The 16,108-nt window shown below is 38.8% G+C and overlaps 1 long non-coding RNA gene across 1 annotated transcript; it reads left to right on the plus strand.

Annotated features, from left to right (window-relative positions):
• Positions 1-941: 941 nt before the first annotated feature.
• Positions 942-16,015, plus strand: LOC127020860 (uncharacterized). The gene is made up of 3 exons (XR_007767126.1): positions 942-1,133; positions 14,710-14,820; positions 15,917-16,015. It is a non-coding gene; the product is annotated as an uncharacterized LOC127020860 (long non-coding RNA).
• The last annotated feature ends 93 nt before the right edge of the window (positions 16,016-16,108 follow it).

The following is a 16,108-nucleotide window of genomic DNA, read 5'->3' on the forward strand; positions in this document are numbered from 1 at the left end:
CAATGAGGAGCAAAATATTCCTGCAGAAGGTGTTTCAGAGAAAAAGCCTAGCTCGGGTTCTCTTTCTCCAGGTAATCCTCTATCCACTGACAGCAGAGGGAGATATACCAGCCAGCTCAGCTGTTTTAAGCTGCATAGTGTTGAGTGGTTTCTCCTGACCACAGCCTGTCCATCACCACTGAATGTACCCCCTTAACACAGAACATGCACAATCTGTGGTAAGTCCTGTGTAATGAAAATTTGTGTTGTGCTGTATCAAAATACTGCGTCAGATTTAACAAAGAATAACAATCATAATGCAATTACTCTATTTCATAGCTACAAGGAGAACAAGACACAATGGGGCTTTTTGGGTGCACGTGGCTTTTTATCGCTATTAAGCTGCAGTGCAAAATTCGCTGTATTCAACTTGCACAGTTGCAAGCGGAGAGCCCAACAGAGAAACAACGTGCAAAGATTTGCCGGTGCAGGGTGGGACAGAGGGGAGGACTGTGGTAGGTGGGGTGAGGCTACCCGCAGTTCGGAGGCACTGGTGTAAATATTGGTGACTGCCCCTGGTCCCATGGGCCTCCAGCCCTGCCTGTGTTTTCTCACTTTATATGAGAGAACCAGCAGAATAACAAAAGACTATTTCTAACACATTTCACTGGCTTTTTTCTCCCCTCTTTGTCTGGGATTATTCTCAACATAGCTTAAACCCTAGTGCCCTCTTCTGATCTTGAAATAGGTGTCAGCTCTCTGCACACCTCTCCCTGCAGCTCCAGCTCAGCAGGCAGTGGCAGTCAATTGTTTGAAGTTAGGCAAGCATTTGAGGACACAGATATTTTAATTTGTAATCAGCTTTAAAGCCTTCAACATTTACTCTGATCAGAAACAGGAGCTTAGGCAGAAATTAGTCTTTTCTATTTATAAAAAACATTTTTTTTCTCCTCTGGCAGGAGCTGTAGGCTTGATCTGAAGTCCACAGAAGTAAAGGGATAAACCCTTATCAGCTCTGGCCCAGCCCTTAACACAGCAAGTTCTTTGGCCAAAAGAGGCATACTATTACAAGATCTTCAAGGGACAAACACTAATTAAGGATAATCTTGTAGAAAATGTTACTTTTTTGGAACTATTTAACATGGGAAATACTGGTAAGTGATAATTCTACAATTCCTTACTTTTGGGAGGCTTTCCAATGCTACTAAACCAAATTTAGTTTATGTGTACATATATCTAGACAGATGTATGTAATGCATATTAGGTACATCTCTTACACTTAGATAGCTACTGACTGTATGAATAAGTTCATCATTTACAGGCTGGCGCCTCTGGGATGGAAGGCAGCAGCTGCCAAGGAGCACACAGCAGTGCTGCACAGCAGTCTCAAGGCATATTCAGAAACTCTGCATCCCGTTTGCATTGTAGGGTGATTCCATGCAAGGGGAAGTAGAAACCTCTTCTTCATAAAAACGTATGTTTGTTTTCTAAAGTCATCTTAAAATCATATTTTTTACTGATCAGCATTTTAAAAAATTCTAATAAAGTGTTTGCCCTTAAGGCACTTGATATGTCCAAAGTATGCTAGATGTTGCTAAATCTTCTAACACTAAATTTACTGCAAAATAAGGTTATGAATTAATTTTCACACTACTGGCTTTTCTAGACTGTGGCTGTTTGCTTATGTTTTAAGCAGCTAATATTCTGCAAACTGAGAGTTGTGCAACTGCAAATCACCATCCTCTACTGACAAAACTATTTGTTGATAATTTTAGATGGGAATTGTTGAGAGTCTGATGGGCAGATTAACACTAGAGGCCTCTCTAGCAAGAGGTTTATCAACACATTAAGCAACAAAAGGGATATTTATAGTACTTTCCTAGAATATGCTTTTTCCAGCTCTCTATTGCCATCTTGAGTCTCTTGCCGCCTTCAACAGAAAATCCAAGTTAAGGTGTAACACACAGAGACAAAGGGAAAATAGATTTCCAGTCCTGATGACTAGAGCCCTCTCCAGTCATCAGGCGTTAAGTCATCAAGTATAAGAGAAAAAACATTATTTAGTTTAATTGAGATTATACGCATCATGACAAACTATAGCAAGCGTTGAAGCAGAACGTCAGGGCAGCATGATGTTAGTGGAAATTTGTTGTAAGGGGTGGCAGAATAAGGTTCTTGGAAAGCAGCTGAGCTCAGGCCCAATGTGGAATTCTTGGATACGTGCATCATGCAGACACCACTGGCAGTGGCTGTCAGAGGAGCTAATAAGAGTTTAGAGTATATTGGCAGGGGATAGAGAAATACTGAAAGCACTATCCTACCTGTTATGCAGATGTTTTGATACCATTCTCTTTGTCCTATAATTGGCCTTCACAAATTTTTCACCGTCCTCTGAAAATCAATAAGATAGGATAGATCAGGTATTGTGGTTCCTGTGATCCTAACTACATACTAAAGAAAATCTATGGATTTCAAAGTCCCTTGGGATAGATGGCATAAAAAGTACAAGCCTGAGGCCTTCCTACATGGGCATTTCTCCAACGCCTCCTACTTTCTACTTTGTAATGCTCAGACTTCTTTTTATAGGTTTATAACTTTTAGAAGTCTTTTTTCTTATTATTCCCTATTCTCTCCCATTGCCTTATTTCACACTTGGTGACAGTATTTTCGGTCAGTATTCAGAACTCAGTATTTTATGAGTAATCAGTGTTCCAGGCAGCAGGAATATCATTGTGAGATCATTGTTACTAATTGAATACTTGGTGGGGGATCTCTTCCCCTCCGCTGAGTTCTTGACATATACTAAAAATAAGTTGCTAAAATTTGATTCTAATAAAATCTACTGTCCATAGCCCGTTTTAGTCTTGAGTGTATTTGGGCATAATATTAGTAATCCCAAGTACTTTCCTCTTCCAAACAGAGGATACTGTTTGTCGTGGTTTAACCCCAGCCAGCAACTAAGCACCATGAAGCTGCTTGCTCACCCCTCCCCGCTCCCAGTGGGATGGGAAGGAGAATCGAAAAAAAGAAGTAAAACTCGTGGGTTGAGATAAGAACAGTTTAATAACTGAAGTAAAATAAAATAATAAAAAATATAATAATAATTGTAATGAAAGGGACTATAACAAAAAAAAAGAGAGAGAAATAAAACCCAAGAAAAGACAAGTGATGCACAATGCAATTGCTCACCACCTGCTGACCAATGCCCAAGCAGCGATCCACCCCTCCTGGCCAACTCCCCCCCAGTTTATATACTGAGCATGACGTTCCATGGTATGGAATACCCCTTTGGCTAGTTCAGGTCAGCTGTCCTGGCCGTGCTCCCTCCCAGCTGCTTGTGCACCTGCTTGCTGAAAAATTCTTAACTTAGGATAAGCACTACTTAGCAACAAGTAAAACATCAGCGTGTTATCAACATTATTCTCACACTAAATCCAAAACACACTGTACTAGCTACTAAGAAGAAAATTAACTCTATCCCAGCCGAAACCAGGACACTGTTTTAAGGTGTCATGTACATTCCCTTCTAATAAAGCTCATAGTAGTAGCTGACACAAACACAGTTTAAACTGTGCTAGCACAGGGTTAAATTAAACCCTGATGAAAACAGCCTGAGCTGGATTTTCCACCCCTCTTTGTGCTGCTGCTTCTACTGCAGCAAACATCGGTCCTCTCTCTTAGCTTGTTGACCTGGGAGTTTCTGCAGTGTGTGCCAAGCCAGTACAACCAGCTTCAAGACCCTCCTGACTGGTGCAGGGGATACGCTGTGGTGAGAGACAGAGGTGCTGTTCGTTAATGCCCAAACGCAAGTAAAACTTTGAAGGTGTTAGGCCTCAAGACCATTACTCTATAGAATAACTGGCACAAAGGAAAAATGTATGTTTTGTGCCTGCCACAGCTGAACAAATAGGTGTCTCGCCAATCCTCTGGAAACCTAAATTCACTACTTTTTCGTGGTTGTGTACTCATTTCAGTACTTGTGCTGCGTTCCTAGGATTTGGGTGGTTCTTCAGATACTGGTTATGTATCAACCTTAGCATTTCTTCAAAAGAATGGCCTAACTTATCAGATTCTGCCTTCTGTACTCTGGCTGCTGGCAATGGTTTTCCAGAGAGGTAGTTAGGCACGTGCATCTTAGGCTCTCAGAATTCATAGAGCTGATTATTTTTAACAACATTTTTGGGAATAATCCTTGGATGGTGTGTATTTGCATTTGTATTGATGTCACCACACTGCTGTAGTCCTGCCTTCAATGCTCCTTTTTATGTATTTCCTGCAAGTGCCACATTAAATGATCATGGGATTCTTGGAAAAACAACAGGAAATGATATAATGGTGCCCACAAGTTCTGTGTATTGACTTTTCCACAGACTTGCTAGTCTCTGAGCCTAAAAATTGTTGGTAAAACAAAGATATTTGATCTTATTCTCTGTTCTTGATTCTTGTTTGCGTACTAGAAGCCCTGCCCTTTTGCTGTTTTATTATGGAAAAAAAAACCAAAAAGAACTAATTATAGAGATTATTGTGGTTTTGATTATAGGGATAGTTGTTTCATCTAGTTCATTTACATTCCTAAGTAACTATTAGCAGGAATTCATATGGACACACTCTGTTATCTACAAGTTAGAGCTTGCATTGAGATGCAGCAGAAATGTCTGTATAATAGAATCATAGCTCTGGTATAAAATTTGTAGAACATGGAAGAAGTAATTGCCTTTTAAGTCTACCTCAGTACATTCAAACCATAAAGGATAACCTATAAAAATGGAGGAACGCTACAGGAAAAACTGTTGTCTGTGGTATTGTTCCTCGGCAGCCTTATAGGGGTCATGAGCTGCGGAGGACAAGACAAAGATTTCAATGGAAAATTATAGAAAATCACCTGATGCCAGCGTCACAGAAACAGGAATAGCTGGAAGGTCTATGCTTTTGGCCGTGTCTAAGGGGATCTCAAAGTGCTTCTTGGAAGATTTTGAATATTTATAGCTGAGAATTCAACATCCTTACCTCTTTGTTGGCCTGAAAACAGCTTTGCTTTCGAAGATATGATGACTCTTTCTGGTTTATTGTGGTTAATTTACCAAATAACTTTCTCCTCTTATGGGTTTAGTTTCCACCTGAGGGATAATTTATCCCCTAGATGCTAGCAATAAACAAGACCTATTACACTGTTTAGAGCCTTCCAGCCTCATTTGGATAATTCCTTCAGTAAATTCTCTCCTCATCTGGGATGATTCCTCAATAAAATCCCCAGGCCAAGTTGGGTTTTCACCACATTCCTTTAAAGTCTCATTACTGGATGAGTCCCAATAGATGTCTCAGTCTAGCAAAGTGTTGGGGTGGTGAAACTGTGCATCCTTGCCTGCAAGGCAAAGTGCTCTCTCTTCACTTGTGCCGTGCTGTTGACAGTGGCTTGCTGAGAGCCTTCGGTGATGCTCCTACCTTGTGCATTCCCCATATATGTTATTGTAGAAGGTATGAATACAGTTTTAAACCGATAGTCACAAACCCAAGGAAATGAAAGGAGCAGTCTGCCTTCTCTGAAACCTGCAATGAAGTCCTTCACTGTGTTAAAATAACTCTGGTACCAGGAACAGTCTAATCTTACCAGGATGAGGTCAAAAAGTGCTATTTTACCCTAAAGGAGGATATTTTACTCAAGCAGTAGATTAAATCCATCTCTCCTGATCTCTCCATTGTGACTGCTGGATGGCTTCCAAGACTCAAGCAGGCCTGTGTAGCATTAGCTCAAGTACTTCAGGACTCCTGCGGTCTGAAAAAAGACATATCCTATAAATGCTGCTTTAGTTCTCATTCATAGTGCTGGCAGCTCTGTAATAAGGCAGAGGACAGAATGCAGTGGCAGACCTCGGCGGCTGCATTTACTGAGCCTTTCAGAAGGACTCAAACGAAGTGCAGTTGCCCTGGTTATAGCTTATCAGCCTCAGACTTTACCCTCTCTAGAACAGAGACACTGGCAGTGGTCCTAAATCATTAAGCACGTTCATGATGATTTAAAAAAAAACAAAACCAAAAAACCCAACAACAAAAGGTGACCAAAAAAACCCCCAAAAAACACTTGGGGTGCAACTACTGTGTACATTTTAATTCCACAGACATGAGATTCTCAGACCCGCTGTGATTCCTGAGTTTCCTACTTCACAATTAATTGAAATGGGATATGCATTTGTATTTTCTGAATGAGAACAGCCCCTCTTCAGCATTTATTTTGTTAAGATAGACAACATGCAACGTAAATTCTGAATAAAACCGACATCAGCTCAATGTAGTAATATACTGAACAGAAAGTTTACTGAAAAATCTTTAATTTTTTCCCCTCCAGCACAAAATCACTGTATTACTGTGCAATGTAAGCTATTTGATTTCTACTGCTTGGGACTTGAGACTATTTGGAGAGTCTGCAAGTGAAAACAAAAAGTATTGGAAACTTCTACTGTATTTCTTGAAAAAATATCGCTCTTATTCAGTTGTTCACTTAAATCTTTTCCCACAGCAGATTTTTGTAGCCATGTTATACTACTGTCAAAAAGATTTGATTCAACTGAGGAGGTAAATGAGACCAATGTGTTTTGTCATGATTGATAATGAAGAAAAATTAAGCCTCTTTCCATTGTAAATACTTACACGTTGGGTAGTGCAAAAATTTGCTTTGGGATAAGTGTTTAGAGTGGAAACACTGACCGTTCTTTAAGTAATCATAATGTTCTGAATGTTGTTGCTAAAACTTAGTTACTCTTTCTTCTTTGTTTTCTGACACACTGTATGAAATGTCAGGTAATACACTTTCAGAGCACAAACCATCATCTCGCTTTGTTTTAATCAGTATGAAAGGAATGATTTCATTCACTATCTAATTATATTTCTGAGTATGCTCATTTTAATAGGCTAAGTACTTTCCTAATTTATCTGCTAATCATTAGAAACACATTTGGCCTCAGTTCAGAGACTGTTGTGTCCTAAGTTTCAAGCTGGGTTTAACCCAGTACTAAGAAATCCAAAACAAGTCTATGTAATGGAATTAGAGTATTTTGCACACACTCAAAAAAGTAGGGCTGATTGTATGCTTAGGGTTGTGTGTACTCATCTCCACCTGCACCCATAAAGGTTAGGATTTTCACTGGTTAATGCAACTTCCTTAGCAGAGTTTACCAGAAATAAAAGTGCATGCAATGACAGAAAAGTCAGTTTATCACGTAATTAAAATAGGTCTTGCACTGTTTTAGAGAGATGTTTTTGAGCTGGGTGAGTAATTTTATATGCTTTCATTGTATTGGCTGTACTGTAAATGGATTCATGTATCTTCCCTGGAACGAAACATGGTTTTCTGAAAATTTACCACCTGGTAGGAGTCAGAAAAGGTGAGATTAACTTCTAGCACTATCACAAATTTGTTCAGCACAAATCTGCAAATTTTATCTATAAATCAGGGATTAGTTTTGTTAGGAACCTTTCCCCACACCAAATTAAATGCCTGAAAAACATTGCTCATCTTTCTTATCTAACAGAAGATGATCCTTATTATTTATTTATGGAATTATGGATATTATTGATTTCTACAGCATCATCTATATAACTAAACATTTATTAGAAATAAGCCTGAGCAATGAAATTAAGGGCATTTTTTTTAGGTGTCTAAAATTTGGTCATGTTTTAATTTGGACCTGCCATGAAGATAGTACCAAGAAAAAGGTTTCTAATAAGTCTCAGAGCATACTGCTAAATAAGAACTTGTCTCAGAAGTAATCTGTTTTAAAATATGATTAGGTGATTTCATAAAACCTTGAGTCTTAATTTCACTACAAATGGCAGTGCTTGGACATGATATAATGTTCTGTTTCCTGTTGGGCTATTATTAGACCAAGAAAGCCAAGCTTCCCAGACCTCCCCGGAAATAGGCTTATTCCCAAAAAGAAAAGCTGACAACATGAATTATTAATGTCCCCAAAAGCTAACTCCTACTCTGCAAGATAAATAAAAATAGTTCAACCATCTGCAATAGCGTCAGTAGAGTTAGATAACTTATATAATATCTGGAGTCAAGAAGAAAAGATAAGGAAATAATTAAAAGTCATCCTATAGGCAATATAATACTTTGTGACAGCTACAATATTTAGGAAAGTACATATAGACTAAACATAGTTTTGATATCACTCCAGGACACCTACGAGACAAATTATATAATTTTAACAGAACTCCTTTAACTGCAATGAAATGCCTGGTCTGATCCTCTCTTGGAGAACGATGTCTTCATATTCCAGGATGATGCACTTGTTGCTGTTAGCTTTTTATGTTTCTAGTTATGCAGTGAGAGCTGACTGACAAACAGCAAATGTCATATGCCTCCTCCTCACCCTGTAAACAGAAGGTTGGGGTTAAAAGTGGGAGGGAAGAATGGGAGAGGAATAAATGAGAGCACAAGAAATTTGGCAGCTTCAGAAATCTGTATGTACAATGAAGTGCTGAATGACGCATTAAGGCGAACCACCTTAATTATAAATTACATGTGGTAAATTACAAGCTAAAAGTATTTTAGAAACTAAATCCATCCCATATTGGTATGTTGCATTATCCTGAAGTGACCCCGGGCAGCCAAATGTTCTTGCAGTCTGTCCTTGGCTACTTTTGCATTATACAGGTTCCTGAGCCAAATTTGCTAAGTTAAACATCTGAGCTGTAAATAAAGATCGCCAAAGCCTACTGTGCTTTCCTTGTTCTAAGAGTCCCTTCACAGTATGGCCCCAATTCAACTAAGTACTTAATATGTACTTAAATCCCACTTAAATCAATGGGATTTAAACATTTGCTTAAACGCTTCACTAAATCATGGCCTATTAAACTGTCTATGTTGGAGATCAAGTTGTAATTTATATTGCTGTGATTTCTTTCTATGGTGTTATACATGAGACCCCAAACTACATTTCACTGTAGTCTTGCATGAACCGAAGCTGGAACTGTTTAGAGGGAATGTGTGCAAGACCTGTATTCATCATGTGCAAGAAACAGGTTTTAATTCTCTTAGGCATCAGCTATTGTAAACTTGTGTTCCTGATAAAGTGAAGTCAAATAAGCTCAGTTAAGAGACCGAGTGTTTTTCAAGCACTATCATTTTGAAGATTAGTAACATGAAATTTTCCTTTTTCAGTAATGATTGCAACCCCTGGTCAATGTGGGAACATACACTTTTTACAGAAGGTAGATACATGAAAATATTTGAGGAGGAAGAGAGTTAGAAGTTTTTTCTTCTTTCACTGATTTGTTGGTAACCTTGTCTTGGCTTTTTTTTTTTTCCCCCCACAAATGCAACTAGGATTGACAAGGAAAACAGACAGACTTTTGTAGCAGAGGAGGCAGCAAGAAAAGAAGTTGCCAAAAGGGCCATCAAGAATCCTCAAGTAATTTGATGTGTAGGGAAAATATGTCAAAAATATTGCAACTGTATATACTATAATTTTTTTAGAAAAGAATCACATATCCTGCTATGCCTGGGATGCCCAGAGAGATTACTCTGGCCTTATCACTGGTTTTTTGGAAAAGAGTGAGGACGGGTGGTGGGAAAGTGAGGACTCTTCTTGACTTCTATAACGCAAGCTCTCTGCTTGTAGTGGAAGTCAGCCAAAAGACAGCTCATAAGCCAAGAAAGCCCAAGTTAAGAGATAAGTGGAAAATACCAGATGCTTAAATTTGTCTTGGATTTTCTGAAAGCTGCTAATACTGATTTACTGCTTAATTAGCCAAATAAGGGATGGACTGTGTTTTCCTTTCATGTACAGATATTTCTTGGATCATATAACAATGAGTTAGCCACCTGTAGGGCACTGCTGTCCATCTAAGAAGAAGAGCTAGATGTTGGTTTCTCAAACAACATTAACAGGAGATAATTGCTGTAGAGTACATCCCATACTCCTCACCCACAACACAGCTACCCTACCAGAATTGCCCCAAGATGGGGATTCCTGAGACAGCTCATTGTCTGGAAGTTAGTTTAGATTTCTATCCTGGGAATAAACTACTCTCAATGCGTACATTTTCCCAACTAGACAATTTATTTCCAGTCAAAGTGTTGTGTCTTTTGTTCATGGCTTAGTTTTCTTTTAAGCAGCTAGGCTTTTCCCAAGAGATCTCAGTATTTCATCTATAACCTCAGGGGTATGGATGGACAAATAAGTCTATCTCTCTTGGACATGAAGTGATCTTTCTGTAAGGGATGTTTTTCATGGGCATCTGTAAGTGTTCTTCAGCATTTTTGTGCCTCCTGAAAGGTGAGAATAAGTGAAACATGCGTCAAGGTTGTTTAAAAGTGCAGAATCATAAGATCATACAGAAGGGCATTTGAAGTAAAGAAAAGGTGAGCCCCGCAACTGAGAAACTGTATGGTATTGATCAACTGTAGAATCAGCAGAGTAAAAAAGCAAACAGGCTCTGGAGAGGAGTGGGTGGGATCAACAAAACCATCAATATTAGATATCATAAACCCATTTAAAGTATACTTGTTCATTGTGTCACTTGTTTTGCTGCATAATCACAAAGCCTACAGCACTTGATTAGTCTACCGAATATATCTGATATGGCTGTTTCAGACAGCAGATGTAAGTGGTCTGAACGCATATAATTTCATAGTAATTTCAATATTCCATTTGTTTCCATAATTTTATAAGATATACATATATATTCACCTGTATGTATCACTTAGAAAAATGAAATACATGCAGGATAGGCTGTAATATAAAACAAATGGATAAAAAGGTAATGTTTATATTCAGAATATAGTTTAATAATAATTTAATACTACTATTTTTTCCAAATGATGATGCATGAATTTTAATCCTACTTTAGAATGTAAAACATTCAAAAAATTAGAGTTCATCCCTGATTGACAATGCTTGTTATGTGTTAATTGATATATATTATAAAAGTGTTTCTTACCAGGATTTTTTAACATCTCTAGTGAGCCATTACAGGACTTCTGTGAAAGGGGGAAAATAGTAATTTGTTGAGCAGCAAAAGTAACTCTCTTCTCGTACTTCATCTGATGATACAATTTCTTCATTTTTGTTTGTTCATTGAGGAATCTTTCTTTTGCAACCTCCTTCATTCTCACACCTGGATAAAAATTATCACTTCCTTTAAAAATCTTAGAATATTGCAGTGCACGTTGTTTCACCTTAAAGGCTGATTTGTGAATTGTACATGAAAGTGTTCCATGTTTTCATATTGTTTTTTGAAGACTTAAAGTTTCCCCAAATATTTACTACTACCTACTCTTTTCTCACAACTATGAAGTGTAGATAGAAAAAAGATGCCTCCTTCCATTTTCATGTTCTTTATCACATATTGAATTAAATTAGAAGGGAAAATGGAAAAGAAATTAAATCGCAATTATATGACTTTCTTCAAATGATCATAATTTGATTTAATTTCAAATAAAATATTAATAAAGTATTCATTTTCCTGGTGGGAAATTCCATTAATGGAACGGTTTCCCAGGGAAACAGAAACAAAGTGATTAACTGTCCTTTCTGCTTTAGTAATGAGATATTTCTAAAATAAATAGTTTTCCCTGGTTTAGCATTTGTCTCTCATGTATTTATGCGTAGGTCTGGGACCTCAACCTATACATGGTATGTTCTGGACCTTGTTTTGGAGTGTCTTAACTCTCTCTCTCTCTATTCTCACGCTTTTTAGAGGTTGTAAATTGCAAGCAGGCTACAAGAGAATCTCCTTCAGATTCTCTCCTTCAGATTCTATAATAAGAAATAGGGAAAAAGTTATACACATGTCTAATTTCAGTGACATAATGACTGAAAGTATTTTTAAAAAACAAATGAGAAATATGTCCAAATGCAAACTCTCATGAAAAAGTTCAGAGTTTCAAAATTAGATAATTTTAATGTACTCTTATGGTTGTTTTTCAGTTAGAAAATTAAACTCTAGAAATGTCCCCCTAGCTAAATGAGGTTTCTGCAATGTTGAAATTAATCAATCAACTCTTCAATAAGAGCCAAGCCTCAAATCCACAAGCATGAAACAACAGCTAGTAATGGCTATATAAATTGATTTCAGAAGGTTAAATGTGCACATTCAGGGCTTAGAGAACAAAGTCTTTATGGCCTTATCCAAAAGGATATCTGTGTGACTCACATTACTTTGCATACACTGTAATCATGAAAATTAAGGGATTGATTCATGTTGGAAAGTTGGATCAGGGTTTTTTTTTTCTGATGAATGAGGTCCGTGGAAGTCTGACACTGAATCATTTTGTTCACTGCTGGGGCAGGAAGACGGACGTAAAAAACCCAAAGGTACTAAGTATGTGCGTGAGGGTAGATTTTTTGGCTGATGGTTGGGCACGTTTAAAGGATAACAATAGGGTTTCTTGTTAGACCCGGATGAAAATCAAAGTCGGCAACAGTAGCTGGCTTCCATGCTAAGGTTGTGGCTGAGGCTGGCATGAATACTTTGACTAAACTTTAGAAGAATCAGTCTGAAAATTGGGTGCATGGTAAGAAAGGGATGTAAATCTGTAAGTAATCATGCCTAAAGCCTGACTGGGTAGAAATAGGTAGGCATTGGTTTACTGTTTAGCCAAAAGTTTGCTCCAATATAGGTATATCAAATGGATTTGAATAAATGTAAGAATTCTGAATGGCAGAGAAACCTGATAAGAGCTAGATTTCAACTAAGAGAGGGATAGAGATGCATTTTGGAGAAGTCTTCTGTAGGTTTTCTCTGTGGGACTTTCCAAACTGAGGCTGTAATTAGATACAGGCTAAAAAGGCGATCCTGGGCTGTGTTGACATTTAATGTCTGTTACAGAAGAGGTTCCCAGGCTAAAATCAATGTTATGTCCTTCAGACCTCAGAAAATTACAATTAGGGTAAGGGCATGTAGATACCCCTGGACTAAAGTTTTTGCCTTACCCATGCTAAAACTGTTTCAGGTAGGATGAGGTAGAATTTGGATTGCAGCTGTTCACAGTAAGACAGAGTGAGCAGGAGTCCTCGGCTTAGATTTCTGTTTAGGTGATGTTGATCTTCCTTGTCAGGGCAGGTTTCCAGGGCTAGGTCACTGGCCAAGCTTTTCATACTCAAGCTTATGTTTGGATTTATGCATATGTTCCTTGGCTGAATTAGAGCTTAAGACCCACAGCCAGTGTCGAGCTAGGGCGTGGAATGGCCAATTCTCAAAAACTACAAAAGGAAAAGGGACAGGTGGTATAGTGACCAGGCACTGTGAACAGAAATAAAAACAGCTGAATGTCAGCCAAACACAGGAGAGATGAAAGGTTGGATAATCAGTGTAATCAACACAAAAAGCCTAATTGCAGAAGACCAAAATCTAGTGGCTTCAAAAGATCTTCCAAAAAACCATTTATTTCAAAAAAGCAGAAAGAAAAAATAATCTGATGCTGATGATTTGAATCATGTGCAGCATATAACCAAAAACTGAATGAGAAGAACAAATTGAAAAACAGGAAGGAAAAAAACCACCTCAAAAAAAGGGGAATTGTTTAATTTTTTTTTCATCCTTTTTAATGAGATTTTGACAAATCTCACAAGGATTTGCATTTTTGAAAGAAGCAACTTTTTGGAGTGTCCATGTGCGTTTGAAATACTTTGACCCCTTTGACTGAGACTCCACACCTTCAGCTCTAATGCCGCAGTCTCTGCAGCCATCTCGCGGGGAGTCTGTGCATGTTCACTGAGGCAGAGCTAGAGAGGGACACTCATGTAGTAAGCAGCACATAGCCTTGCTGGCAAAGTCTAAACTCTAAGCTTTACTTCCTTGTCACAATGAATTTTTACCGGGTCAGAGTGAGCAGAGTCCTATGGTATATGTCAGTGAGTAGTGACTGTAGAGAGTGGTAGACAATTTTTCTTTTACATTTAAATCCTATTTTTTCCCCCCCAATCACCATAGACTTACTATAAGAGTAAGTATGCAGAGTTTGGGGCACTGGCTGCAGAGCAGCTGAGGGTCCCTTTCATGCTGAAGCTAAATCTGTTGTGTCATGGCACAGCAATCATCAGAGTTGCTGTTGACTTCCCTAAGGAGCCTTGGAAGGGTTAGCTGTGTTTGACAGCAGTACCAATAGGCTGAAAGGCTGAACAGTCCATTTCTGTTTCCTCCTTCTGTCAGCTTAGATGCTTTCTGTTTTCCCCTTCTCTCTGATTATACCCTTACTGTTCCCATCCTGCCAACTCAACCAGCCAGATTCAACTTGGGGACAGTATTTCCTTTCTTTTCATAACTGCTTTACTGTCTTCCCCACTATGTCTTCTTGGTAGTTCTTTGCTCTGCGAATCAGTGAAACAAAGGATGCTCACTTCACTAGAAATAGCAATCATTTTCCTGAGGGTTTTGTGGATTCCGCTTATAGGAAGGCAGAGACCAAGCAAGCTTCCTTCAGAAACAGATTTGTCCTGACAGGATCAAGTGATGGAGGTACAGGCCATTCAGTTCACAAATTCTTCTCTGAGAACTCTTAATGCCTTTTGATGATGCCTATGCCTGTGTCCTGGTGCCGTGCTGCTGCCAGCAGTCAGCCTTTTGCCGAAGCAACGTGCTGTTATGTGTTCCAGTCGAAGCTTCCCTTTCTGCTTCTAGCGCTTCATCGGCAGTTCGGGTCAGATAAATAGTCAGAGGCTGTTAACCCAGCCAGGCAGAAATATGTTTGTAACACCGAATATAATTTTTCTTTGAATTCCTTAGGGGAACTTCCTGAAGATCTCAAGCAACCTGGCCTACCACCACCGTCCCCTCCCCATGCGAGTTGGCCATGTTTAACCATCCACTTGCCGATAGGAGGATTCCAGTCCTCAGGTTTGTCTCCTAGTGACCTTGTTTCCTTGATGTGGTGGGCAGTGTGGAAATGGTTTCTTGGTGATGGCTTGTGCCTTTGTTCTAAATACATACCTGGTTTATCATGGGTAAATTTCAGAACTGGAAACCAAGATTATCTGTGCACCATTTTGGGAGCCCATGGCAAAAGGCTGCCACGAGAAGCTCGTGTCCAAAGCTTTGTGAAGAGCTGAGTAGTTGGAGAGGCTGTGGCCTCTGCTTCCTCCTAAGGTTCCTCGGGCTTTGGTCCGCCACTGAAGGTAGCTCTGTCAACTGTGCTTCAGAAATACATACACAGAAAAGGATTTAAAAAAAAAAGATATTTTCTTGCTGTTTGATCAGGGAATTGCAGTTTATTGTAGCACTCATTTAAATGCTCAGAGACTATTTTTCCCAAAAAATGATCTTGCAATGAAAAAGATTAAACAGCCAAACCACCTACGTTTGGGTAAAAAAGCAACATAAATTGATTAAGCAGTTGTCAACCAGATCTGAGATGTGGGATGAGATGTGAGAGCTAAATCGAAGTGTAATTACCAAGAGTATAATAATTATTGACATGGCTATCCGGGTTTTGAAAGCTCTTTGTTACTAAAAGAAAACCTTCAGACATCTCAACATTCCCCCTGTAACTTCTGTTCCTAGGAATCTCTCAAGAATTTGTCCTAACCTCATAATTCATCTTCATACGTCACTCATATTATTTGCTGAAACATGAATGGTTCATGAACTGTCAGTGAAACTTATTGCTAATTGATCTTTTAGATATTCTGAGATCTGGACTTTGTGGCACATTTAGAGATGGCTACAGGCTGTTTATCGTAACAGCCTCAGGAATTCCTTTCAGATTGGTTTGGATATGGTATGAGTCATAGCATCCTGAATAACTGAGCTCCAGCATCAGGTCTGATGCAACCTGGTTCCCTCCAATTCTTCCTGTTGTTTTCTGGTAGTTGATGCATCGCTACATTTCCCACTTCTATAAAATTGTATCTTGTGGACACTTCCCCTAATCGGGAGACAAACACTTTAAGCATTGCTTTTATGCCTTTCTTTTCATTATGGGATTTCCTGCTAGATGCTGCACTGCCCAGAGTGAGAACATTACCATCAGGAATGGGTGCATGAGAATTTTCACCTTCTAAAATGGAGATTTGTGATCCAGTGACTTGAACCTTTCCCCTTCAGGTATTCTTGGTTCCTAATTGATCTATAGCAAACCACATTAATGTTAAATGTTCCAGGAAATTAGTGCATGTCATCTCAAATG

The sequence above is a fragment of the Gymnogyps californianus genome, chromosome 11, assembly GCF_018139145.2.
Source record: "Gymnogyps californianus isolate 813 chromosome 11, ASM1813914v2, whole genome shotgun sequence".
Classification (NCBI taxonomy): Eukaryota; Metazoa; Chordata; class Aves; order Accipitriformes; family Cathartidae; genus Gymnogyps; species Gymnogyps californianus.